This window comes from Callithrix jacchus, chromosome X (genome assembly GCF_049354715.1).
Source record: "Callithrix jacchus isolate 240 chromosome X, calJac240_pri, whole genome shotgun sequence".
NCBI classification, from domain to species: Eukaryota; Metazoa; Chordata; class Mammalia; order Primates; family Cebidae; genus Callithrix; species Callithrix jacchus.
This window is the reverse complement of record NC_133524.1, coordinates 104767214-104793905: the sequence shown is the minus strand read 5'-3', so window position 1 is coordinate 104793905 and position 26692 is coordinate 104767214. Positions and strand designations below refer to the sequence as shown.

The 26692-nt window shown below is 40.7% G+C and overlaps 1 protein-coding gene across 4 annotated transcripts in view; it reads left to right on the top strand.

The window, feature by feature from the left end:
• The window catches only part of COL4A6 (collagen type IV alpha 6 chain), a 285194-nt gene that overhangs the window by 190581 nt on the left and 67921 nt on the right, over positions 1-26692 (top strand). The gene's annotated exons all lie outside the window — the stretch shown is intronic.

The window sequence follows — 26692 nt, the reverse complement described above, 5'->3', positions numbered from 1 at the left end:
TCATTTTAATATACAGAGAAGAAGGAAGACAGCAGTCTGTGCAAAGAGAAGCACATAAAATAAAGTCCATAGATGGGAATGAGCCCATTCCATATGTGAAAGTTCACAAAAAAGAGTCAAGGTAGAAAAAATAGCTTCAGACCACAGAGCGAAAAACAAAGGAATTTGATCTTTTGCAGCAGTATTCTCAAAACCTTTTTGATCATACACCATATCAGAAAAATGGCATACCCTCAATATATGTATAGTTATTCATAAATTGTATATTTATACTAATATATTAGTACATCATAAAACATACACCAAAGTTATAGAGGATGATGCAATAAGATGAACAAAAAAGTTCTGATAGTTTCTTCTCATACCCCAGAAAACCATCTTGTACTTCCCCTGGGGTACCTATACTCCTACTCTGGATACCACTGCTTTAGAGCGTTTGTTAAACATTTTGGGGCCACAGACCCCTTTAAGAATCTGATGAAAGCTATATGTTCTCTCCTCAGAAATTTATGCACAGATGCTTAACATTTTCATACAGTTACTTTCAGGGAGAAGAATGAGCTATGGACTTCCTGAAGCCCATTCTTGTACCCCAGTTTAAGTTTCTCTGGGGGGAGAAAGGGACAGAAGGCTTTTGAGTAGGTTAGTGGTACATAGTCTTTAATCTTTTAGGAAGTTGAATCAGGTCATTGTGTGCAAAATGAATTGGTGGCATTGGGGGACGGGAACAAAAAGTAGAAGCAGGGAAACAAGTTGATAGGCTATTTCAAAACCTCATGTCTAAAATGCAAATGTTATATAACCATTTACAAGAGAGGACAGATGTAAATGATATTTCAAAGGAAGCATACGCAGATCTCAATGATCAATGGTGGATGAAGGGAGGGAAGAGAAACAATAGCAACTTTGAGGTCTCAAGTTTGGTGTGGTAGGGAAAGGGTAATTATTAACTGGTTCAGATGACAGCCCAGCATCCCAACAGAAATGGTCTGAGGACACGGGAAAATGTGGGGATAAAGCTAGGGGAAACAATCAGATAGGAGGCACAGATTGGGGAGTTGAAATAATGAAAGTAGAAAGCTTATGAGAAGAGAGAGAATAATATTAGTAAACACTTATGCACTAGGCATTGTTCTAAGTACTTTATATCAATTGATGCTGTTAATCCTCATCACTGTCTATGTGAAGCAAATGCTTTCATTATCATCATTCCATTTTATAAACAGGAAACAGATAAAGCAGCTTGCCCAGGGTCAAAGGCTAGGAAGATTCAGTGTAATGATTTAAACCTGAGCAGTCTCCAGAATCTATGCCTGTGAGCACTCTGCCATGCTGCCTCTCAATAGTGAGGGGTGAGAAGTGAGTTGTGGGAAAGTCCACAAGGGAAAGGGGAAAAGGGAGGAACAGAGGAAAGGACTAGAACCTATTGAGTGTCCACATGGATCAGGAATTGTACTAGTGCTCTAATAGTAATAATAAGCATCATCATCGTTGTCACCAAGAGGTTTCCATATGCAAGGCCCTATGCCAAGAACTTCAAGAGGTATAGTGAATATTTGTCAATTTTTAATCCCTCAGCAGGCAAATGCCTTTGCTACTTGAAAAGAATCCCTCATTGTATGAGTCTTGAGTCAGGACCCACCTCTCACTATGGAAGCCAAAGGAGTTCAGATACTTCCCTTCCTTGTCCCTGTGTAGCTAGGAAGTGGTCATAGGTCCTAGACTGAACTAACAGGACACTTTCTCTGTGGAGGAACTGAAGCTAAGATGATGAGCCAGAATTCAATCACAGTAGTAGTCAGTGGCTATGATTATGATATCCTGGTCAGGTTGCTCCTGCTATCTAGCCTCCAAAGTCTCCTTCACTTTTCATCCGTTCTCAAATTTTCTATATCATAGATTGGCAAACCATAAATCTGACCCATCACTTCTTTTTCTAAATAAAGTTTTATTAGAACACAGCCACATCCATTTGTTTACTTATTGCCTCTAGCTTCTTTTGTGCTATAATGATAGAGCTAAGTAGTTGTAACAGAGAGACTATGGCCCACAAAGCCTAAAATATTTACCATTGAACTCTTAGCATAAAGTTTGACCACTCCTGCTCTTACAGTAAATCCCTTTTTGGCTTAATATAAGCGGAGTTGCCATCTTGTTGCTTGAAGCCAGGAACTTTAACTGATATAAATGGATTACCTTATGTAATCCTTATTACAACCCTCCCAAGTAGGTGCTATAGTTAATCCCATGTTGAAGATAATAAAACAGACACAGACAGGTTAAGTTATCTGCCCAAGATCACACAGATAGTAAGCAAAATCACTGAAATCCCAACCCAGATCTGACTCTATCATACATGAAAGAGGTAAAGAAAATAGAGATGGAGCAGTTAGCAGTCCCAGACCTCTTTTGAGATACTGGAGAAAAGGCAATCATTTTCCACCAGTTGTTCAGAGAAACCCAAGTAATCGGTGCCATGAAAAGTGAGAGGAAAAAGGAATAGAAATAGCAGCAGCTTGGGTTTGACGCATTTTTCTCCCTCTTGGCTGCTTCTATACAGTTTATTAAAATATTGGTTTAAGCTCTGTCAAAAGGATACACTGATCTATCAATTCTCGGATCATCTGCCAGTCTTTTGCTTGCTAAGAAATTCAGAATACATTTGAGTTGCATCTCAGAACTATATTAGGCCATAGAGTTTGAATCCCTTCTTCCAGGTCACTGGGACCTGCACTGGATCCAGACTGACAGTAGCCAGTCATTGTTTCCTCTGCTAAAATGTGCACCCTTTGAGGACAGGGTGTAAGGTTTGCTCACTACTGCCACCTGCATATTGAAATATGGAGTCTGTGCCCCTTTTCGAGGTGGCTCAAGTGCAGATGACCACAAAAGCTTATTTGAAAGGCAATCCTCCATCATCTCAGTGTGGCTGGGGCAGATTACCACTTTCCCTCCAGGCTCAGCAATCTACAGCTTTTGCTTTGCTAAATGCTAAGATACTGGCCAATAGGTCACAGCTTTGGGTGAGTACATGGGAGGAGGTTTAAGCATATTCAGCTTCTCAGCCTTACCTACTAGACCTGCAGTTCCTTCCATGTGATTCCTGCAAATGCTGACAATAACATGGTGCTTCCTCTGCTCAGTGCACCATTTAATGGAGCTAATTAATGACAAAACTATCTCACAGCAGTGAGCCTTCTGTTGGAAGCATCTGAAGGGAAGGAGGATCAAAATGCAGAGCGGTGAAGGAGACTTCTTGGATAAAGGCATTGGGAATGTTATCGGACTGATCTGTTTGTTTGTGTGCACACATACATGTACACTTCTGCTAAAATAGTCTACTTATTTTAAGTTAGGTGGGAAAGTTTGTGAAAGAGTTTGTCTTGTCACATGTATTGATGAAGTATTTTCCTCTGTGATTTTGCCCCCAGCAAACTTATCTCTCACCAGTTAAAGCAGAAAATGCTGCTTCTGCCAACTTGTTGTTTGGGAGAAAATTTGTGAAGACCTGTATTTTTAACACATGACTGGTCCCTCAGGAGTATCTGTTTAGACTCTGTTAATGTAGAAGCAAAATCTGAATGGTGTCTGAAAACAGACATCTCTTTTCCTTGGGTCAAGCCCAGCCCTGTGGCCCCCTGATCTGGCTCTTTTTTGGATGAGTGCCTGGAGCTGACAAGCGAAAGAGTGAACCCTAGTAAATTATTAGATATTTTCATGATCATTTCTAGATTTTCTGCATGTGGGAAAGAAGTGGTGGTTAGGACAGTTAACCAACCTAAAGCTTACTCATTCCAACCACTTCAGCATCCTCAAACATTCTCATGACCTAATCATCTGCTATGGTCATGTTCACCTAGTACTGAATCCCTTCCTAAAGCACTTGTCTGTTGAAGATTCTCCCTTAATCTTTATAGCAACCAATGAAAGTTCTATGATGAGGGGTGACGCTGTAGATCAGTTGGTCAGCAGGTCAAGTGCTTAGGTGTGTGTTTCCAGGTGCCCTGGTCCTAAGACATGAAGAATTGCACCATGCCTAAGCAAACTGAGCTCACAGTGGAATGTTTTTATGATTAGTGGCCAATAGTACACAGTAGATGACCAACAAAAGACTGTTTTTTCTTCCTAATTCTTTGATTTTGCTATAAAAGTCTATCAAATTAGATCTATTCTTTTCTGATGAAACTCAATGTTGATTTCAAGAACCCCAACTCTGAGAATGCTGCTTTAAAGTGAACACTAAATAACATGTTATGGCAGCCCATCCTTGCTTGGTGTGATCAGAGAAGAGTGTCTGACAGCTCTCTTATCATTCTCCTGTGAATGAAGCAAAAAAATGTTGCTGAACATACCTGAAGGGTTTATTCTTCATAGGATTTCCCATATGCCCACTCAGAAAAAAGGATCATATGCCTTGGTTAAGAAAATACAAATCATAACATTGTCCACAGTATTTTTCCTGAAGAGAACTAAAAGAGTAGATGTTACCACTGTCATTTTATAAACATCGCATACGCTGATCCAGGTTTTCGGTAAGGCACTCGTGTCCTTGTTTGAGTAGGAAGTTGTTCATGTCTGTCCTGTAATTAACTGGTAAATTGGGTTGATGTTTCACCAAGCATATTCTGTAGCTTTTGTGTATGAGTGAATCATGTGTATGAGTGATACACTTTTGACATTGCATTCAGTTTACTGTTTAGAGCAGAGGATCACAAGAGGCTGCACATTACAATCACTTGGAGAGCTTTCAAAAACCCCAATGTCCAGCCCATGCCTTATCTTAGTCAGATCGAACTGTCATAAGAAAAAGACTAGGCAGCTTAAACAACATAAATTTATTTTCTCACAATTCCAGAAGCTGGAAGTCCAAGATTAGGGGCCAGAGTGATCAGGTTCTGGTGAGGTCTTTTGTCCTGAGTGGCCATATCCTTGCTGTGCCCTCACATGGCAAGAGAGAAACTCTGGTATCTCTTCCTCTCCTTAGAAGGGCACCAGTTCTATTGGATCAAGGTGCCACTTGTTTCCTTGTGATTTGTTTACTTTTGAATTGTTGTATGACTTCATTTAACCTTAATCACCTCAAGGGCCTTATCTCCAGTACAGTCACATGGCGGAGGGGGACTTCAACATATGAATTTGAAGGGAACACAATTCCGTTCATAACATACCCTAAACCAACTAATTAAATCAGACTCTCTGGAAATGGGACCCAAATCTCCTAGGTGATTCCAAGATGCAGCCAAGTTGAGAACTACTAGTTTATAGCCTTGCTGTTCAATGTGAAGTCACTTTAGCAGCATCAACCTCACCTGGGAGCTTGTGAGAAGAGCAGAACCTTGAGTCTCACCCCTGACCTTCTGAATCAGAACCTGCATTTTAACAGGATTCCTAAGTGATTTGTAGACAGAAGACAGTTGAGAAGAACTGATTGAGAGTATCTAGCATGTTTCTAATCTAGAGAATCTTCTTCCTTCTTTTTTTTCTATGTACATTTTTCTATTATTTTTTAAAATTTATTTATTTTACTTTAGGTGCATACTATATCTGGCATTTCTCCCTATGTTATCCCGCCCCATCCTCCCCTCCCCACCCCCTGCTGTCTCTCCCCTACCCATCCAGCTGTTCCCAGTGTGTGATGCTCCTCTCCCTGAGTCCACATGTTCTTGTTGTTCAACACCCACCTATGAGTGAGAACATATGGTGTTTGGCTTTCTGTTCTTGTGTCAGTTTGCTGAGAATGATGGTTTCCAGATTCATCCAAGTCCCTACAAAGGACACGAACTCATCGTTTTTTATGGCTGTGTCATATTCCACGGTGTACATGTACCACATTTTCATTGTCCGATCTATCATTGATGGGCATTTGGGTTGGTTCCAGGTCTTTGTACAGAGGGCTGCAGCGGACATACATGTGCATGTGTCTTTATAGTATAATCATTTATAGTTCTTTTGGGTATATACTCAGTAGTGGGATTGCTGGGTCAAATGGAATTTCTATTTCTCTTCTTCCTTCTTTATTTTGCCAAATACTTGCAGCACTAGCTATTTGAGCTCTTTATATGCTATGGGATTGTTCTTAGAACCAGCTGCGTGACTGTGCAGTCTTCTGACAGTAGCTTCATGGTGCAGAATACATGAGGTGGTGCACTGGTGGGTTTGAGAGGGCCACCAAAGACATCCAGACTGGGTCTGTCTGATCAGTCATTCATGTGCTGTGTACATTGCTAGGCAACTGCCCGAGAGTGAGTCAAGCGGCCACATTTAGGTTCCTATCTGAAAACAGGAGTATAGTCCTTTTGTTCTTCCTAGTGATTTGTTTACTTTTGAATTGTTTTCACAGAATTGTCTCTTCTAAAAACCACCTGCAGCTTCTTGTTCAGGCTATAGATGTTACTCATATAGGTTGCTTACCTTATTATTGCCAAAGATTTATTTATTGAGAGGGTTTACCACTAACTCATTCTAGATGTTTTCTACATATTCTGTCTGGTCTTGTTACAACTTAGTAGTCAGTTGTGTGGTGGTGTTTCTCTCGGCTCCAGCTACTTTGGGTTACAGGTTTTTCTTGTTGTTGTGAAAATTTATTTTACTAGTTTCAGCTGGGGTAGATGAAAAAGATCTAGCAATGGATGGTGGAGATGGTTGTACAACAATGTAAATGTACTTAATGCCACAGAACTATATACTTAAAAATGGCTAAAAGGGCAAATTTTATGTTACGTATTTTTACCATGATAAAAAAAAATTCAGTACATTTTATTAAATGTGATTAGGTAGCCTGGTTTGTATTCTGGAACAGAAAAAGTGCATTTGTATAAAATCTGGTAAAATATGCCAAGCACAGTGGCTTGCACCTGTAATCCCAGCAACTCAGGAAGTTGAGTCAGGAGTCCCACTTGAGGCCAGGACTTTGAGATCAGCCTGGGTGACATAGTGGTATGTCTCTTCAAAAAAACTGGTGAAATCTGAATAAAATATGGAGTTACGTTAATAGTATCATACCAATGTTAATTTCTTAGTTTTGATGAATGTACAACAGTTACACAAGATGTTAACACTAGTAAAACCAGGTGATGAGGTTAGGGGTATACTGGAACTTTGGCTATTTTTGAACTTTTCTATAAATCTAATATTATTCCAAAATAAAAGGCTTTTCTAAATGGATTATATTTTGACTCATCATTTTGGGAAGGAGATAGAACAAACCATTAGAACAAACATAAGACCAAGAGGTAGAACCATATTCTTCTCCAGAGCTTCCAGGTTGAGCTCCTTAGAAATGATGGGGTCTGCTGGGGGCAAATAGGGGAGGGACAGTGCGGGGGTGGGGAGTTGGGGAGAGATAGCATGGGGAGAAATGCCAGATATAGGTGAAGGGGAGGAAGGCAGCAAATCACGCTGCCATGTGTGTACCTATACAACAATCTTGCATGTCCTTCACATGTAACACAAAGCCTAAAATGCAATTTAAAAAATTAATTAATTAAAAAAAAATAAATGATGGCAGTTAAGGCGCAACGGAGCACTCCTCACCAAGCTATGCTACTCTGAAAACAGCTCAGTCAGGACACTTTTTGTTTAGTGTTCTATATTCATATTATTATATATCATATTATATATATTTATTATATGTGAATAATCTATAAGGTAATATATATAATATATGAATCATCATAGCACTATTTCCTGGATGCCAGTTAAGCATAGTGATTAAAAGTACACAATCTGCAGTCAGACTGCCCGGGTTTAAATGGTATTTCTACCATTTTCTAACTGTATGATTGTGAATAGTTATTTAACTTCTCTTTGCCTCATTGCCCTCATACATAAAATGGTGATGATAACAGTACCTACTTGATAAGCTTTTCTGAGCATTCTATGGTACCATCTTTATGAGATGCTTAGCATAGGCCTGAGTTAGAGTAAGTTCTACATATTATTATTATTATGTGTCTGCCACTATGTTAAGTGTTGTATATACATTTATATTATATTAATTGTGAATCTGCTATGATGTCTCATTTTACTTTTTTTATATTTTCTAAATTATATGATATATATAGGGGCCCAAATCATAAGCATACAGCACAAAGTTAACATACCCAAGTACCCACCAACCAGATCCAAGATATAGAACATTATCATCACCCCAAAATCTCCCATATGCCCCCACCCAATTATTACCCAGCAAAATTAACTCCATTTCTTTCTGTTTCTAGTCAGTTTCAGACATCCTTCCCCCTTTATTTTTCATAAGTTAATTTTGGGATTGTAGAAAGCATCAGAATGATTCAAAATTCAAAACTATAGTTAGTAATCTGTTTTTCCTCTCCTCTCTGTTTCCTCCAATATTTATTTTGAAGTACTATGGCTAATTTATTTTTAAATGAGAGTCACATGGCATTTTTGTCAGAAAATTGCAAAAACAGTAATTTTCAAAGCATTCTGAAGTACTTCACAGTACTCTTCATTCAGTTAAACCAATACTGAGTGAGCACTTACGTTGGCAAAGCACAGCAGTGGAAAGAAAGGTGAACACAACAAAGGCCTGTATTTAGATGCTCCAATCCTAATTTGGGAAATAGGCCCTTAGACATAGAATTCTAGTCCAAAAAGTACACTCTGATTGTAATAATAGAAATGCAAAGTTCTATATGTAAAATTACCATTTACAATAACAACAGAAAAGAAAACCTGTAACATACCTTTTTTGTTAGTAATTTACCCGACAAAAGCATATTGAACATTTTATAGATACAAATTTTTAATTCTACAAACAGATGTAATAGATCCTAAATAAATGGTGGGATACAATGGTGATGAATGAGATGACTTATTGTAAAGATGTGAATTTTTCCCAAATCTGCAAATTCAATGCCATTCTTTTTTTTTTTTTTTTGAGACAGAGTCTCACTCTATTGCCCATGCTGGAGTGCAGTGATGTAATCTTGGCTCACTGCAACTTCTCCCAGGTTCAAACGATTATCCTACTTCAGCCTCCTGAGTAGCTGGGATTACAGGCATCTGCTACCATGCCAAACAAATTTTTGTATTTTTAGTAGAGATGAGGTTTCACCATGTTGGCCAGGCCAGTCTCAAACTCCTGACCCCAAGTGATCCGCCCACCACAGCCTCCCAAAGTACTGGGATTACAGGCATGAGCCACCATCCCTAGCCATATTCAATACCATTCTAATGAAAATATCAGCAGGATATTTTAAGAAACTTCAAAAACTTATTCTAAAATGTAAATAGAGGAATAAATGTATATGAATATTTAAATTGATATTTGAAAAAACAGGTGAGAGATTTGCCCCTCTACAATTTGAGAAATGCTACAAAGAAATAATAATAATAAGTAGGACTGCATAGTAAAAGACCAGTAAACCAATTAATAGAATAAAGAGCTCAGAAACAGATGAAAAGATAAAGCAATTTTACATCAAGGGAAGGATGGGTTGTTTGGTACTCAAAAGGGTGGATCATCATGTGACAGAGCTTCCAAACCAGTGTGTCACATTACAAGCTATAAATGGATTATAGGTATATGGAGCTATTGATCTCTTTGACCCTTAGGATATCCAGGAAGAACCTAAAGTGGCAAGAGCTCCCAGGCTGGTGGCTTCCACCTGTGGCTATGACCAGTTCCACCAATTTACCACATTGTGCTAAGCATATATTATCATATTTTCTTGGTTCAATTACCTGAAAAAGAAAAGAAGATAAAAGAAAAGCAAAGCACTGTTATCTGGAGAAAAATAGAGTCGGATTGCTACCCTATATCACATACAAAGGTGACCTCCAGATAGATTACAAACCTAAATGTGAAAGGTAAAACTATAAATGTGGGAGAATTTCTCTATAACCTGAAATAGTGTAGAACTTCTTAAATTTAAGACCCTAAACCACAAGACATAAGGTAGAAAGTCATAAATTTTACTATATCAATTTTAAGACTTCCAATTCAATGAATGACACCATAGACGAAGTTAACAGACAGATGATAGGCTGGGAGAAGGCATTTGCAATGTCTAAAAGTGACAAGGCATTGATATCTACGATGTCCAAGGAACTCTGGTAAATCAACAATAAAAAGGTAGAAGACACAATTGTTAAAATGGGCAACACATGTTCACAGAATATGCTTTGTTCTGTCCAGACCACAGGAGGGGAAACTGCATTGGCTAACAAGCCTATGAAAAGATGATTAACCCTGCAAGTATTTGGAAATGTGCAAATTAAAATAACGGTGAGATAGCAAGTTATACTCATCAGACTGACAAAATATTTAAAGCCATATAATACCAAGTGTTTGTTAGCATGAGGACAAAAAATGATTTTTCATGTATTGCTAATGGGAGTGTAAAGTGTTACAGCTTACAATCTGACAGCACTTATTGGCAGTAACCATACCTTCCTACACCCAGCAACCTCAGTGTCGGGTATATATCCTGCAGAAACTCTCTGTGGTTTGAAATTGGGACACTTATGGGGATGTTTATCACAGAATCATTTGTTTATCACAGAATTTTTTGTGTAGGGGATTAGAGGCAAACTAGATGTCTATCCATAGAGAAATGTACATGTAAAATGTGGTAAATGCATACTTTTGAATATTACATAAGGGTTAGAAGCAATAAAGTAGTTGTGCAAATAGTAATACAGATTTTGAAGACATTCTTGAGAAAAAAATGAGAACCAGAATGTGATCTATAACCCAAAGACAGCAACATCAATTTAAAATATACACACACCCCAAAAACCAGGAAGATAGACAGAGAGAGAAAGAGAAAGAGAGAGATAGGTGTTAGATATCCTGACTCGTACCAAATATATTAAAGAAGATGCCTGACAGAGATAGGAATGAGAGTGGGGATGTGGATGAAGGAAAATGACTTTTAAAAATGAGGAGCCAGGACAGGTGCAATGTTTCACACCTGTAATCTCAGCGCTTTGGAGGCCAAGGCAGGTGAATCACGAGGTCAGGAGTTCAAGACCAGCCTGGCCAATGTGCAAAACCCCATCTCTACTAAAAATAAAAAAATTAGCCAGGCATGGTGGCAAGTGCCTGTAATCCCAACTACTCAGGAGGCTGAGGCAGGAGAATCACATTAACCCGGGAGGCAGAGGTTGCAATGAGCTGAGAACGTGTGCCACTGCATTCCAGCCTGGGTGACAAAAGTAAGACTCCATCTCAAAAAATAATAATAATAATGAGGAGCCAGACATGGACTAATGATGACATTTTCCCATGAACTAATAGATGTAATTAACTTGGCTCTTTATAGCTGAGTTTTTCCCCAAAAATTTTTAAGTGATATGGGAAGGGAGACATTAACTCCAAGCAGATAATCTGAGAAGTCTGTTTGGAAAAGGTCAGATTTGAGCTGAGCTTTGATGGCTGGATAGAGCCTTGGTAGAATGTTCTGGAAGAGAAGGGTGAAGAAACAACTTGGTTGGAAGACAGGAGGTGAGAGTACAAGGTGGATTTAAGTATTAGCAAGGAGACTGTAATTTTTAAAGTGTAGGGCAGGTAGGGGTGTTTTGTGGAAAATAAACCTCCAAAGACAAGTGGGAGCTAAATGGTGAAGGGCTTTCAATGTGTGATTGAGGAGTGTGGGTTTTATTTTGAAAGTAATATGGAGTGGTTTACAGTTTTTTAGCAGGAGAACAATAGGACCAAACCTAGGACTATTACTGTCACAGAGGGTTAGATGGATTGCTGCAGTGTTTGACTAGACACAGAGAGAACTCCAGAGGCGGTTGTCGTTATCCAGGTGAGAGATAAATAAGGGACTGAGCTAGGCTTTGGTATTGGTTCCTAAAGAGACCAATAAGAGTGGCATGGACATGGACTTGGGAAATTGGTGGGACCTGAGAAATAAATTAGAGTGGTATCTCATCTCTATAGCAAAGGTAGTGGAAATTTTAGGAGATGGATGAAATCACCATGAGAGAGAGAAGAGCCTTTGGGCAGAATAGAAGGGGCCAGTGAAGAGGGTGATGAGGGGACAAAAGATTGAAGAGCCCATAGTATAATACAGCGGAAGCCAAGGAGGAGGTTTCAGAAGGGAAAAGATTGTTCGGTGATGACAAATGCTGCAGAGGTCTATGGGATTAGAATTTAACAGAGGTCACTGGTTACTTTCCAGAGAGTACTCTCAAGAGAGAAGAGTTGGTAGGCCCAGATTGTCAGGGGTTGGAGAGAGTGGAAGGAGAGGAAGTGGATGCAGTGACTGTTGGCTGGTTTACCATTAAGTTTGTTCTGGAGAGGCAATGGAGAGATGGTATGGTAGCTTACAGGGAACGGGAGTCAGGCAGTCAAAGGAAGAATTGTTGTTTGTCCTCCAGAGCATGTTTTGAAAATGAAAGGAAAGCAACAAGTCCAGAAGATGGAAGGGAAAGGGAGAATAGTTACTGGAGTAGTGTCCCAAGGGCTAGGAGCCCTGGAGCAGCTACCTGGCAGCGCTCACTGCAAGCTAGCTTTTCTGTATCTTGGTGTGCACCTTCCCCCAATTGTGCTCCCTAGCTTTGCCTTTGGGAGATCTTTCCTCTTGCAAAGACACTTATTAGAGCTTCTCCCACCCCTATAACACCCCCTCACTTTTTCTTCTCTTGGGTTCTGAAGACTGATTGAAACTGGACTAACAAAGACACCTGTCTTTGTAAGTCTGCAAATCAAGGGATGTGATTAGCCGCTTGGTTCTCGGACCAAAGGACCTGAAGCACTCAAAGCCCTGAAGGGGAACATACTTCAAGATTTGTTTTCCACTCAGCCTTAAGGGACAAGTGTTACTACTCTTGGCCACGACAGCCTTCATTGGGGACTTTATCTCTACAGAATTCTGTATTAACTTTATCTGAAAGATCGCCAGCACCCGATTCAGAAGCTTTAGAAAATCCTCACAAAACCAGAGAATGAAAAAAGCAATAATGGAGATGGAAGGTAAGCGGAACACAGGACTTCCTGCCCAGTTCACCATCCCAGGCCAGGCCCCGGGTCTGGCCAATTCCTTTTCACCTCTTTTCCTCCCCCAGGTCCTAGGGTCTAGCCTGCTTTGCTTGCTTTTCTGACTGCCACTCCCTCCCTTCTCAGTTTCCGATCTAGACACCTCTAGAGAAGGTTTCCTGATTTATTCTAGCTCTGCTTTCTCTAAGAACCAGAAAATGGACTGTCAATTTGTTTAAAGTGTTTTCATTGCTACAAACTCTAAGGAAACATTTGGGCAGAGTGAGATATAATCAAAAGTAGATGACGATGTGAAAGTGGGGAAGGTACAAAGAATGAAGAACCCTAACAAAACATGAGTCTTTAGTGAGCTGTGAACAAGTGAGCTGCCTACTCTCCTCCCTATACAGGCCATTGACTCTGACCTGGGAGTTAGCACCATTATTTCCCCAGCAGCTGAAACCATCTCTCTTTGAGTTAAATGCTCGACAAGGTCTTCAGCCTGGGGTAGATATGGGGTGAGGTTGCTAACAGTCTAGTGGATTTTCCCCACGTGTAGGTTGCTCTGACTCCAGATTTGTCTTGACAGAATTGGCTCAAGTACTAAATGCTGTACATAATTTATACCTCTTGGTGGTTTAAGCGTCTCACTTTGAGCACTGCAAATTTTCTTATAAATCATTGTTTACCAGGAATTGCTGGCTCCCCTCTGGCTCCCTCTCCAGCCTGGAGCCCAAAATCAGCTATTTCCACATTATTCTTACCCTTCTCCTATTAGACTTATCCCTCTCCCTCACCCTCATCCTCACCCTCAGTACTTTTGATATATTTTTCAGTGCCCAGACCTGGAAAATCCCACTGCCTGCTTTAATTGCTCCTGCTCCTAAGCTGCCAACTATTATTGTTTGAGGAAGGTTCCTACACACACAAAAAAACGTGTTCTCTAGTGTCCGCAGAGCTCTCACTGCTGCTTAGTAGGCCTTCACACTTTTCTAACAACTGACTTCCTGCCACACCTTCCATAGCATCTCCTGGCCCTCCCCAGTCATCCTCAACCTCAAATACCTTCCCTCTCTACCCATGACCTCACTTCCTACATTTGTTGTGAAAATTGACATCAATTTGAAATAGACTTCCTCCACTTCCCTCTTGCTTACCAAAATGTGCCCTGGGTCTTTTTCTTTATGCATCCTCCTCTACTCTCTAGTTTGGAGGAATACAAAGTCCTCCTCTATCTCCAAGATAAACTCATTAGCAGTCCTTGGGTTGAGAATCATATCTCTCCTGCCTTCCTATACCTTATGGTATATACTCATATGCATGTATAACTTCTATTTTCCAACTTGGATTGAGAGTTCCTCAAGGACAAGGCCCATGTTGTGTTCATTTCTGTGTTTCCAGCATGTTGCACCATGGCATAGCAGGCAATCAACAAATTGCCAGATTTATCCCTAATAAATTGCCTCATCAGTTTACTGAACCAATGAGTTGTCAGTGGAACAAGTAGACTGATTTGAGTTCTTTGTCCTTTGTGTATCTACGTAATTGATAGCTAAGGGTGACACTGGGCAGCAAAAAGAATGCAAAGAAGAGTCCAGAGGATTTTTTATGGAGTTACATGACATTTTAAGTGGGAATTTTTAACCAAGAATTGACCTGTCACTTTATTAAGGGAATAGTGGGAAAAGCCACTAGTCTTGGACTAAAGATCTCGCTCTGCTGCCGGTAAACTGCATGGTCATGGACAAGTTAATCCCTGGGCCTCAATTACTTTCTCTAGTACATTGAGGTCAGCGTTGTTATGAGCATTAGATGGAGTCGTACATGTGAAAACACTTTGAAATCTGAATCACTTTACCAACGTAAACTTGTAACTCTTATACCTGATGCCACCAACAGCTCTGGAGCTTCTACTCTTTATGTTTCTACCACAGCTGCTGCCACCTCCACTGTTCATCTTTCCTGTTGCACACAGAGCTTGATCTCTTCTCAGCTTCCGAATGTCCATGATGGAAAAAGAAAATATATCAGAAATGTGGAGCCATCATCCCCTTCCCATCTGTTTTTCACCTGCATGTGTCTGTGCAGAGGGCTTTACTTGTCCATAGGGACTACTACATATTGTTGTGAGGGTCAAGGGAAGGGAACTGTGTCATCCCATCTTTATGAATTCGAATCCATGATTGTCCATGATAATCTATGACTATCCAGTAGGTTATGTTAGAGTACCAGCAGCCCTACTATTTTAGTAGGCTCTTGTGCCTGTGGACATGTATGTTTGGATTGGAATGTGTATCCCTTTATCAGCATGGGTGCGCATATGAATGCTCCTCTAGTGCTAAATGAATACAAGGGTGTATGGTTGCAGGAGAACAGCCTGAAAAATATGTAAGTAAATTGCTTCCCTCTCTTCCTTGCCCTTCCATCTCAGAGCTCCCTGAGTTCTCTGATAAGGGGTCCTGACAGAATTTCTTTGATCCTACCCTTTTAAAAATCCTTCTGTTTAAGGAATAGTAGTTAGTTGCTCCCAGTTACCTCTCACTCCGAAAACTTGATGGCTTTTCACCAGAGAATCAGGGGAGTCAACACTGATCCAGAAGGAATCAGCTCCCACCAGCTCAGTATTGGAACAAAGGTTCTGTAGCATATCAATGATGAGCAATTTATTATGTCAGAGAAAAATGCCAAAAGTATCCCTTGTCTAATGGAATAGATACACTACAGCAAAAATTGCTCCAAAGTGAATTTCTGGCAAGTCCTGTTTCCCTTTAATTTTTATTATAAAACCATAGCTATGTTTCAATAGAAACAGTAAAAGATTGGGTCCAGATTGTAATTAAACCACATATTTAAAAATAAACCATATATTTGTAATAATGTAGATCTAATCATTTAAAAACTGTAATGAGAATCCTGTGTGAGACAGCAATTTGCTCCCATCTTTCACAGCTTTAAATGCTGCTCCTCTTTCTATTCAATTTTTTTTGTACTGAAAGCTTTTCTTTAAAGGTTTACTGCCTCTTGAGCCCAGCAAATAAGGTTGGTTTTTTTTTTTGTTTTTTTTTTTTTTTTGACAATTGGAGTTTGGTTATTTGAGGTTTTTCTCCAAAAGCAAAGTTTTGTCGGTGGAATGAAGCTATAGCTGGTTTTCACGTGCATTGTTTCAACTGATGCTCAAAGCAACCAAGGAAATGGGTAGAGCAAGTAATACCCCATTTTGCTGATGAGAAAACAAAGGGCTAGAGATTAACCTTTTCAATATCATATAGCTAGGAAGTGGGAGCAGGGAATTGAATCAAACTCTTATAATTCTGCTTCAAACAGGAGACATTTTTGAGAGGCAAAGTTGATATTAATTCAAGTTTGCTAGAAAACTTTCCAATCAAAATCATCCTCAAATTAAGTATTTCATGTTTTTCCAACAGGTATATTAGTTTTAGGTTGAATTAATTCCAGGTAGATTTGAATTTATTTTCTCATGCAGTCGGGAAAGTCAGTTTCACAGTGGGGCTCTTTGTATAGACTGAATGCCCATTCTAAGGGATATGGGGGCTCATTCAAACATTTATAATAGTTACAGAGGTGTTTGTTGTTCTGTTTTTATTTTTTATGTCCAACTATTGATCATATTTACAGTTTTATGTTACTTTTTGTTCTTGCGGTTCTCATTAAACATCAAAAAAGGAACATTTGGTATGGTTTCTGATAATAGTTTTATGAATTGTTACAGAGGAAAGGCAGACCTGAAGATTCACCCATGAATTTATTTGCTTCTATCTAGACATCTCCACTTCATCCTATTTTAACAATTATTGACATTTTAACAATTATATGACATAACTAAAGACTAAATTCTCCAATTTCTTCTCATCCCAATGGTCAGCAAGTTAGTGTACTGTGTCTATACTGCCTTTTGCCATTAAACTAGTATGCTAGCAATCGAGACTCATAACACATCAGAATTTGTCTACCAGTGCCTAGATAAATTATCCATTACCCACTGAGCAGGTAAGAAGGCCACTTTAATTGTGGAACCAGAAGAGATCCCCCATCTTTTAAGTTCTAGGGAGTGCCATTACTTGAAGTGCATCTTATTTCGTAATTGTTAATTATATTAGTACATTTCTATTGAATAGTACCTATTCCGATGAAAAGTGTGGCTAAATTGAGATAAATTGCTTTGATATCAATGAAAATAACACTATTTTCTCCCCAGTGTAGCTCTTACTTCCCCTGTTCAAATGGGTTGGTGGTTTTCCGTTCAGAGCATCATTCAGTGCAGAGAGACAGTGTAGCTTGGTGGAAGAAACAGAGGCTTTGGTATCAGCAAATTGGCTTCACCAGTTACTTGCTGTGTGAGCTCAGGCAAGTTCCTTAATCTCTGTGTATTTGAGTTTCCTCATCTGTAAAATGAGGCTAATACTTGCCTGTTGGGGCTGTTAAAAGATTAAAGGAGGTGAATTCTAGAAGTAGCACTTTATAAATTCTTGGTAAAAGAAAGTTATTATTATATTTTAGAAGAGAAATATGAGTAAACGGGTAGAAGAAATGGATGCAAAGTCTTGCCTAGCAAGAGTTAACTTTATCAGTCTGGGATGTGTCTTTCTAAAAATTTCAGCATGCTGACAATAAGCCGTGGAATGGGTGTATATATCTTTGAAAACAATACATGTCGATGCATGTCTTCCTGCCTGCGCTGGCTGCTTCTGATTATAGCTGAAGAACCAGAAAAGAAATGTGATTCCATTTGAGTGTTGAGGGGGATCCTCTGATACTATTTATTAGCTGTGGCAGACCTGAAAAATTGTTAGGGTCACTCTTTGCAAGACATCAGTCACTATGTATGTATATATGTATTATATATGCATGCATGTGTGTATGTAGATGGAAAGGGTCACTGCTCTTGTTGGCAAATTGTAGATGATGTTAACATTATCAAGCTGATCCAAAGCCTCTTGGGCCACAGAATAGGGTCTATATATCTGCATGATATGAGTCTTTACCTGCCATATGCTAAACACATTCTTCACCCACCAGTATTCTTTTTTTAAATTTACTTCTGCAGGCAATACTAGTTCATTAGTATTGTTACTAGGAGAGTGGAGTGTATGGCTCAATGGATACTCGTCTCCATTTGTTTCAACAGAGAGACCACAGAGTTGACTAGGAGGCTCTGATGCAACTCTTCCACTGAGCATCTGTGTGACATGAGCCAGCCCTGTTGGCTAACTGCTTTGCCGCATGGTGCCCTTCACCTGCCTTGCAGATGTATTGTGATGATCCAAAGGAATAGTGAAAAGAAAACTGTTGTGAAGTTTAAGTATTCTTCTCTTGGGGGTGTTATTAGTAGTATCTTTCTTACCACATTTTATTGCTAGAAGAAAGATCCCCAGCTACTGAAGCCAAAGTTTGTTAAGTTCTTGCATTCCCCTCACCCACTAGCTAATATGAGAATTTCAGTTGTAAACTAAGGACAAATAGTAAAAATCAAGCCACCTCATTCCTAGGCTGGAGGTCAAGGATCTCTGCTTCCCCTTCTCAAAAGGCAACAAGGAGTTTTTTAGAATAGTGACATTCTTTTAATCCTGTTTTGCTCCTAGCAAGTGATACTTGGAAGTGGCCTTCTCAAAGATTCCCAAGTGCATATTTAATTCTCTATTTTCAATCATTTCATAATTATGCATTTTCCCCACAATATGTTTTGTGTGTCGACTACACACCAGATACTGCATCTCCAGGGATATAGTGGTGAACAAACCTTACTTTGTTCCCTTGAATCTTCCTGTTTAGTGGGAAAAAATCTGCTGAGCATCTCTATAGATGTTCACCCGGGCATCTTAAACTCCACCTGTGCAAAGGCAAATTCCCCATCTTCCACCCAAGACTCTTCTTCCTCTAAGTTCTCTCACGGCATCAAAGAGATCCACTTGGTTGCCCAATCAAGAAACCTTGGAGTCATCATTTGCACTTTCCTCAGTTTTTCTCATCAGTTCCAATATGGCACTAAGTCTTTTTAGTTTTTAGCCTCTGACATATCTCTCAAATCTGTCTTTTCCTTGTCTCTGCTGCCACGAACCTAGTCCAGGTCACCATTATTTCTCTTTAAGAGGTCATAGCCCCCTCATGGGGTTTACTGTCTCTGGTCTTGCTGCCCAACCACTCCTTTCTTTCTGTGGTGTGTCATAATGAAGAAGAGGTGCCCTAAGCCATAGTGATAAAGAAATGCTGAGGGCCTTTCAGAGATTGTGAACTCCAAACCTGCATAAGCCATAATCATTTGCTAAATAATAGTACATCAATAACAACAATTAACTTTTATTGTACACTAATATATGGAAGGCACAATCCTAAATTCTTTACAACGGGGATTCTCCAAGTGTGGTCCTTGACCCTGTAGAGTCAGCACCACCTGAGAACTTGTTAGAAATGCACATTTTTAGACCCAGCTGGAACTACTGAATCCGAAACTCTGGGGCTGGAGCCCAGCAATCTCTGTTTTAATCACCTCTGGATAAGTCTGATGCATGCTAAGGAGCAAAAATCATGATCTACTCCAATTTTCTCATTTAATCCTCATAATTACCCTATGAAGTAGACTCTGATATTATCCTCACTTGACAGCTGAGGAAATTTGAAGATGCCATTTGTCCCAAAGTCCTACAGTGGTGAAGAGGGAATTTGAATCCTAGACTTTTGGACTCTGAACCCTGTACACTTAGCTAGTACATCATGCCACTTCACTAAATTCTGAACCAAACTGGAAGCCAAACTAAAGTTTAAAACAAAACATAGCTATTGTACCAGATTAAGCCCTCAGCATCCAGAAGATTTTGTAGGTTAGCCTCTACTGCCCTTTCTTACTGATTCTGTGTGATCTTACCTCTGCTCCAGCCAGACCCAGGCTTCTGACTGGCCCTCACTTACAGAATTCACTGATTCCCATCAACATGTTGTTCTTCATATTTAGAATGCATTCGCTAGCAGTTTGTTGGGTCTTTCTTTGCTCCTCTGCTCCCTTGTCAGCTCACATATCTCTGAATTCCTCTTGTACTTGTGGTATATACAGTATACTTGTAAAAATTCATTGATATGACTGATATGATTTAGCTGTATTTCCACCCAAATCTCATCTTGAACTATGGTTCCCATAATTCCCACATGTCATGGGAGGGACCCAATTGGAGGTAATTGAATCATGGGGGCAGATACCTCCATGCTGTTTGCTTGATAGTGAGTGAGTTCTCATGAGATATGATGGTTTTATAAGGGGCTTCCCCCGTCCTTCATTCTGTACCTCTCTTTGCTGCCACCATGTGAAGAAGGACATGTTTGCTTCCCCTTCTGCCATAATTGTAAGTTTCCTAAGGCCTCTCCAGAATGCTGAACTGTGTCAATTAAATCTCTTGCCTTTATTACAATGAACTTATCTCCAATAACGTTTTCTGCTATGGTCTTATCTCCCCCAACAAGCTTAAATGTTCCTTGAGGTGTGGGCCATGCATTGTGTTTCTTTGTGTATTGCCTTCTCATCCCCTACATGTATATTCATACTTGCCTAGCATAAAACTCCGCACAAGATGAAAGTGTTTAATTAGGTTGTGATGGGCCCTGCATCATCTGTTTTCAAGGGATAACATAACTGTAAGTTTCATGAATGCAGAGACTATGTCTTACTTCCCATCTTAACCCCTGTGCGTGGCACCAAGTAAGTGCTGAATAAATCACTGTTGAATGGATAAATTCCATTCAAGATGAGAACCAAAGCTGTTTCACTCAGAGATCTCAGAAAACAGAGAAAGCCCAGAAACTACACTGGGTGTAGACCATTTCCATTTTCAAGGGCTCTAAAAAGTATTGTTTTAAAAGTCTACAGTTGATATTGTTATGAATTTGGGTGAGTCCTTTTCTTTCTGGCCTTCGACTTCTCCATCCTGGACTGGATGAAATCCTGAGTCTTATGCAGCTCTCTTTTCTGTGATCAGATGTTTCCTGATTGTACTCTATTGCAACTATTATAAACTAAAGTTATAATTCTAAGGTCCCCAACTATCTGAATCGACCCATCTTCTTGGCCAGGGCCTTCCCAAAGCTAACCTGGAAAACTAGTTCAGTCCATCATGGGAACAGGGAACCAGACATGCCTCATTATACTCTCCTCCCTTTTGGAGTTACTGATAGAACAGACTCTTCATGTCTGATAAGAAACACTTACCTCTATTCTCTCTGAAGCCTGCTACCTGGAGGCTTCATCTGTATGATAAATCCTTGGTTTCCACAATCCTTTATTATAACCCAGACATTCTTTTCTATTGATAATAATTCTTTCAACACATGGCTGATCAGAAAACCTTTGATTTTGCCTACGACTAGAAAGCCTGCCACCCTGCCCCAGGGTACCAGTTGTCCCAGCTTTCCAGACTGAACCAATGTACATCTTACATATATTGATTGATATCTCATGTCTCCCTAAAATGTGTAAAACCAAGTTGTGGCCTGACCACCTTGGACACATGTTTTCAGGATCTCCCAAGTGCTGTTTCATGGGCCATTAGTCACTCATATTTGGCTCAGAATAAATCTTTTCAAATATTTTACAAAGTGATGTTTTTCTTCAACACTGTTTAGACTTCCAGACAAGATATTGTTGTACCTGGGCCACTGGCTTCTCAGTGTGTATGTCCACTCAATCATTTCTCCATTCAACAAACATTTACTGATGCCCACTGCATACCAGGTATAGTGCTGAGCACAGGTGATTCAGTAAAGAGTAAGACATGAGCCCTGTCCTCAAGGAGTTCAGTCTGTTGGGAGGTATAGACACATCAACAGGCAACCTAGCCCACACTGTTAAGTGCGGGTAATCATAGAAAGCTCCCTGGAGAAGGCAGATATCTTGGTTAGAGCCTGAAAGATACAGAGGAGGTAGCCAGGAGATCAGAGCCATATACAAAAGCACATAAAAAGGCCCTGGGGTAGGAGGTTAGGAAAGAGTAAAGCAAGATTGGAGGTCACAGACCGTTTGGGAGGCTGTGGTAACACTCTAGGGGAGAGGTGAGAAGGACTTGAATGAACTAAAACTGTGGGTATAGAGATCAACTAACAGATCTGAGTTAAATTTTGGAGGTAGAATTCATGGTCATTGCTGATGGATCAGATGTGGGAGAAGAGGGAATGGAAGGGTCATGGAGGACCCCTGAGTTTCTGGCTCCATCAACTTTATGAATGGTGCCATTTACTGAGTTAGCTCCATTAACTCAGGAGAAGGGAGCTGGTTTGGAGAATGCAGTTGAGGAGATGCCAATGTGGTTCAGTTTGGGGCATGCTGGGTTTGAGTTGGAATATCTAGTTCAAGAGATCTCTTGTAAGTCATTCACTGTAAGGATATGGCACACTCAAAAGAGAAATCTGGGCTGGAGGTTCAGATTTGGGAGTCATTAGTATGTAGAGGAAGGCCCTTGAGGAGAACAAACAAACACTGAGTAGCCAAGTGCCCAGGAGAACCGGGATACCAGCGCTTTGTAAAAGGAGAAATGCTCTCACAGATGTGGGATGCTGGCATACAGGCTCATCTGTTCCCAAGCCCACATCTCTGCCCCCAGAGAGGGTTCCTCAATGATGTCTGTGCATCTCCAACTGAAACATAAGGGAAGGAACATTGAGTGCCCAGTCCTAAATTCTCCATTTTGCCATAAATGATGCCTAAAGGAAAAAGGGAATTGATACTTTCATTCTATCTGCCAGGTGTTTTACATGCATGAACTCATTTTTAAATGATACTAAAAATGGTTTTGTCACTTGCCCAAGGTCACATAATTATTAATTAGCAATAAGGAGACTTTACTTAAAGTGTACCTAACAGCACTGCCCCACCTTCTGTGATACAACTGAATTCCTAGGAAGGCCTTTGCACACCCTTCTCCCTTCCCTGCTTCATAAATATCATTTGCATCCCCTAGCTGAATGCTTTGCTCTACAAATCACCCTGGGAAAAGTAAAGCTCTAAGTTGTTGTCAGTCATTTATGCCTCAGTGGGAATGTGTTTCAGATTCTTCCTCAGGAACAAATTTTAATTTTATGGGAGAAGAACACTGGAACCTTCAGGGAGGGATAAAAAGGCAGAAAGGGACTAAGTTATGAAAAGTAAGCTCCCTCCACCCGTTTTACTGTTGTGTCTAGTGTGAGGCATATGCTTTTAAGATTCTTAGGTGATATTTCTACATACATCTACTACTTTATAGGCAGCTCCATTTCTGGGTCTGTTACCCTAGTTATCTGGGTCTGAATAGAGGTCACCTTAAACTGCACACTGATCCCAACTCACTGTGGTTGGCAGAAGGCAGCCAGCCTGGGCTGTGGTTGCAGACCTGCAGTTTCTGGCCTAAAGCACAAGTCCCAACTCATTCCCTTGAGAATTAGACCCTGATGTGCATATTTAAAATCCTGAGCAGATGGAAGCAAGAGAGCTCATTGGAAAGACTTGGAGGAGTTCCTTCTGCCCTGTCTGGGTCTATTTGCCAAAATAAATGACATGTATCAGGGCAGGGCATTGGTCCAAGCCCATTGAAATTCTGCTAGCAGTCCAAACAGTGATGGTGTTTCAAATTGGTTCTGTGAAATGATCAGGGTTAGGAAGAAAGAAATAATGTGTGAGCATCTGGCTACTGCCGCCTACTGATGGGGACAGTCCCAGGGGCTGGCCCAGAGTAGTTGAGGGGCAGCCTCAAGGACCCCGTAGGACATCTGCCACTGGCAAACAGGGAAACAGCCACACACTGGCAGCGGGCAGTCTATTTAGTTCCATCCCGTTCCTACTAGCTTTGTGACTCAAACAAGTCCTTCCTATTCTCTCAGCCTCTTTTCCCTTCATGTATAAAATAAAGCCTGGATGGAATGGTCTCTAAGGGTCCTTCCTACTTGAACATTCTCTGGCTTCTCTGACACTGGTTCGATTTCTTTTCCTCTGTAGAGGGAGAGGCCCACCCACCCACCCACCTGCTTATGTGTAGTCTCTATGTTCTCACACTGACCTCTGCTGGCCATTATGAAAAGTGTCGCTGATAGTGTCGGGTGGGAAAGGAAGGGAATTCACCACTGATTTAGTTAATATTAAGCTTTAGCTGTATGGGTAATGAGACAGAAATCCTGTGCATTAGAGATGAGGAAAAAAGATCATACAACTATAAGCACAAAGTAAGTGTATCTGGATGATAAAACAACCGCAGAAGAAATGGGTCTCCTTCTTTCATTTTCTTGGTCACCTTCATTTGTTCCTGGTGTTCTGTGCCACTGTATGAAAGGACCTCCGTGGAAGGGAAGGCTTTTTGTCTCATATCCTATGACTGCAGGCTCCAGAAGGACCTCACATCATGCTGAGGAAGTAGTTCTGGACAAGCAGAATCCTGGAGACTTCCCACAGGCCCTGCTTCTAGCCCTTGATTCAATGTGAGAGGTTTCAAGCTGGGCTGCTGGCACACCCATCAACCCAAGCCAGGACTCAGGACCAGCCCAGAAGTGCACGTTCCTCTGGGGGGTGCCTTTTCAAACACCCATTTGGAAAAACAATTCAAATTTTTTTTTAATATCTGTTAGTTCTTTAGGAGAGAGTTCCTTTCAACTTTCTGACTGGAACAGAGGAGTCAAGAAATACCGCAGGCCCACCAAGCCAGGAGAAAGGAAGTGGGCTGTGGGACCCTGCCTTTTCTGCATGGAATCAGAGTTCCTATTAGGTCCAGCCCTCGAGTTGCCTCCCTCCTAAGTCTCCTTGCTAACCCTTGCTGATAAGCATGTGCTTGCAAAGATAAAGCACCAGAGATAGAGGGTGCCAGTCCCTGTGCCCATGCAAGGTGTTGCTGGGACTCTTCTCTAATGGTGTGAGCAGGATGGGACTGGGCCACATCACAACTTGCTTCCTCAGTAACTGTTCAATGATTTGTGGTGCTCTTCCCCTTCCCTGCCTTGATGCAGAAAAACTTTTGGCAGGGCTCAGATTTGGGTCAAGCATTCAGTGCCCTGACTGGATCCTCTCTGCTAATAATAACATGACCTCTGCAAGCCCATCCTTCCCTCCATTCTCCCATCAAGCAGTTCCCTCCTCCTCAACAGCTAGTTCTTATCTGCCTCCCTTGTCCCAGCCTCAGGCAGGCAGCCCTGGCCTCATGCTGACACACACATGTTCTCCTGAATGCCCGTTGATGACTTTCAGCCCTGAAAGACCACTCTTCTCCCAACTCTCCCCTGTTTCCAAGCCTCTGAGGGTTCCCTGTGTCCTGCCACATCAAGTCTGCAGCTTTCCTGCCATGCTCTCCAAGCCCACTTCAGCTGGAACCTTTCCAATCAACCTTTCCAATGTGACCCATGACTTTCCCCAGCCATGGGCAAAATGTGATCATTCCACAAACCTTCCACGGCCAACTCTTTTTTTGTGTTCCTGCAGAACTTAGACTCTATTCCAAATTTGTACTGTTTGCTGTGGTTTTGTATACATTAGTCTTGAAACCTAGGCCCACATTTTTTTAATATACTATAAGTTCTGGGGTACATGTGTGGAACATGCAGGTTTGTTGCTTAGGTAATACATGCCATGGTGGTTTGCCGCAACCATCAACCCGTCATCTACATTAGGTATTTATTCTAATGCTATCCCTCCCCTTGCCCCCCACCCCCTGCCAAGCCCCATTATGTGATGTTCCCCTCCCTATGCCCATATGTTCTCATTGTTCAAGTTCCACTCATGAGTGAGAACATGCAGTGTTTGGTGTTCTGTTCCTGTGTTAGTTTGCTGAGAATGATGGTTTCCACTTTCATCCATGTCCCTGCAAAGGACATGAACTCATTCTTTTTTATGCTGCATAGCATTCCATGGTGTATATGTGCCACATTTTCTTTATTCAGTCTATCATTGATGTAAGCCCACATTTTTGACCTCCTCACTCATTGTCAACAGCACCACAGCACTATTTTTAAGTACTGCTTTTTTTCTTTTTACATTATTAATATATAATATGCACACATATACATATTTACATACATATTTATTGATTTTGTGAAAATCACAATTATAATAACAGAACCACTGTAAACAAAGCTCCAACAATGGGAGGTAGGAGCCTAGAAAGTGAAAACTTACTCCATCCCCATCATTCCCAGAATGAAGCCTGTTAAACAGTTTGCAACCTATCATTTTCTGTGAGCCACATGTTGAGTATTGGGAAAGGCTAAGTGGTAGATGGTGCCTGAGAGAACTGCATTTCCTTGGACAGAGCATCTTTTACTTTCTTGAAAGGGTCCTAGGTCTTCGTGGGCCTGACTGACACCTGAAATTATACTCTAAAGGATCATCGCTGCTGGTGGCCACTTGCATCTCCAGTATATAACTGTAGCCACAGCATAAGGCATCTGTCCTATTTTCAACCTTTTAAAAAGTAAACCTTGAAGGTGAATAGTAAAAGGCATACTTAATGGGCTTCTTTTCAAAGTTTTTCACCAATTTGTAAGAAATTGTGGACAGTCAGTAAAGGGGCCAAGAGGTGGAGATGAAAAGCATTTATGAAAATGGACTTTCTACTTCACATGGTGCTGTGTTCCGAGAGATAATGCCTATTACTGATGGTTTCCATTGTTCTGCCAAGAAAATTTAGTCCCTACTGGGATTTGTTCTAAATGATAAACCAGCCTGCCTGTTTTGCACCTACTGGGGATAATGCTCAGTCTCAGTCTACTTTAAAATGTCAGTCTGAACTCTCA